A 2,500-nucleotide genomic window follows, 5' to 3' on the forward strand; every position below is an offset into this window, starting at 1 on the left:
CGTCAGAAATACATGTTTTTGACCGGTTTCGAATATATCTTCGTCAGAAATACATGTTTTTGACCGGTTTCGAATACATCTTCGTCAGAAATACATGTTTTTGACCGGTTTCGAATACATCTTCGTCAGAAATACATGTTTTTGACCGGTTTCGAATATATCTTCGTCAGAAATACATGTTTTTGACCGGTTTCGAATATATCTTCGTCAGAAATACATGTTTTTGACCGGTTTCGAATATATCTTCGTCAGAAATACATGTTTTTGACCGGTTTCGAATATATCTTCGTCAGAAATACATGTTTTTGACCGGTTTCGAATATATCTTCGTCAGAAATACATGTTTTTGACCGGTTTCGAATACATCTTCGTCAGAAATACATGTTTTTGACCGGTTTCGAATACATCTTCGTCAGAAATACATGTTTTTGACCGGTTTCGAATATATCTTCGTCAGAAATACATGTTTTTGACCGGTTTCGAATATATCTTCGTCAGAAATACATGTTTTTGACCGGTTTCGAATACATCTTCGTCAGAAATACATGTTTTTGACCGGTTTCGAATATATCTTCGTCAGAAATACATGTTTTTGACCGGTTTCGAATACATCTTCGTCAGAAATACATGTTTTTGACCGGTTTCGAATATATCTTCGTCAGAAATACATGTTTTTGACCGGTTTCGAATATATCTTCGTCAGAAATACATGTTTTTGACCGGTTTCGAATATATCTTCGTCAGAAATACATGTATTTGACCGGTTTCGAATATATCTTCGTCAGAAATACATGTTTTTGACCGGTTTCGAATATATCTTCGTCAGAAATACATGTTTTTGACCGGTTTCGAATATATCTTCGTCAGAAATACATGTATTTGACCGGTTTCGAATATATCTTCGTCAGAAATACATGTTTTTGACCGGTTTCGAATATATCTTCGTCAGAAATACATGTTTTTGACCGGTTTCGAATACATCTTCGTCAGAAATACATGTTTTTGACCGGTTTCGAATATATCTTCGTCAGAAATACATGTTTTTGACCGGTTTCGAATATATCTTCGTCAGAAATACATGTTTTTGACCGGTTTCGAATATATCTTCGTCAGAAATACATGTTTTTGACCGGTTTCGAATACATCTTCGTCAGAAATACATGTTTTTGACCGGTTTCGAATACATCTTCGTCAGAAATACATGTTTTTGACCGGTTTCGAATATATCTTCGTCAGAAATACATGTTTTTGACCGGTTTCGAATACATCTTCGTCAGAAATACATGTTTTTGACCGGTTTCGAATATATCTTCGTCAGAAATACATGTTTTTGACCGGTTTCGAATACATCTTCGTCAGAAATACATGTTTTTGACCGGTTTCGAATATATCTTCGTCAGAAATACATGTTTTTGACCGGTTTCGAATATATCTTCGTCAGAAATACATGTTTTTGACCGGTTTCGAATATATCTTCGTCAGAAATACATGTATTTGACCGGTTTCGAATATATCTTCGTCAGAAATACATGTTTTTGACCGGTTTCGGATATATCTTCGTCAGAAATACACGTATTTGACCGGTTTCGAATATATCTTCGTCAGAAATACATGTATTTGACCGGTTTCGAATATATCTTCGTCAGAAATACATGTATTTGACCGGTTTCGAATATATCTTATACATGTATTTGACCGGTTTCGAATATATCTTCGTCAGAAATACATGTTTTTGACCGGTTTCGGATATATCTTCGTCAGAAATACACGTATTTGACCGGTTTCGAAAATATCTTCGTCAGAAATACATGTTTTTGACCGGTTTCGGATATATCTTCGTCAGAAATACACGTATTTGACCGGTTTCGAATATATCTTCGTCAGAAATACATGTATTTGACCGGTTTCGAATAAATCTTCGTCAGAAATACATGTTTTTGATCGGTTTCGAATATATCTTATACATGTATTTGATCGGTTTCGAATATATCTTCGTCAGAAATACATGTATTTGACCGGTTTCGAATATATCTTCGTCAGAAATACATGTTTTTGACCGGTTTCGAATATATCTTCGTCAGAAATACATGTTTTTGATCGGTTTCGGATATATCTTCGTCAGAAATACACGTATTTGACCGGTTTCGAAAATATCTTCGTCAGAAATACATGTTTTTGACCGGTTTCGGATATATCTTCGTCAGAAATACACGTATTTGACCGGTTTCGAATATATCTTCGTCAGAAATACATGTATTTGACCGGTTTCGAATATATCCTATACATTTATTTGATCGGTTTCGGATATATCTTCGTCAGAAATACATGTATTTGACCGGTTTCGAATATATCTTATACATGTATTTGATCGGTTTCGAATATATCTTCGTCAGAAATACACGTATTTGACCGGTTTCGAATATATCTTATACATGTATTTGATCGGTTTCGAATATATCTTCGTCAGAAATACACGTATTTGACCGGTTTCGAATATATC

Source organism: Penaeus vannamei, chromosome 37 (assembly GCF_042767895.1).
Source record: "Penaeus vannamei isolate JL-2024 chromosome 37, ASM4276789v1, whole genome shotgun sequence".
Classification (NCBI taxonomy): domain Eukaryota; kingdom Metazoa; phylum Arthropoda; class Malacostraca; order Decapoda; family Penaeidae; genus Penaeus; species Penaeus vannamei.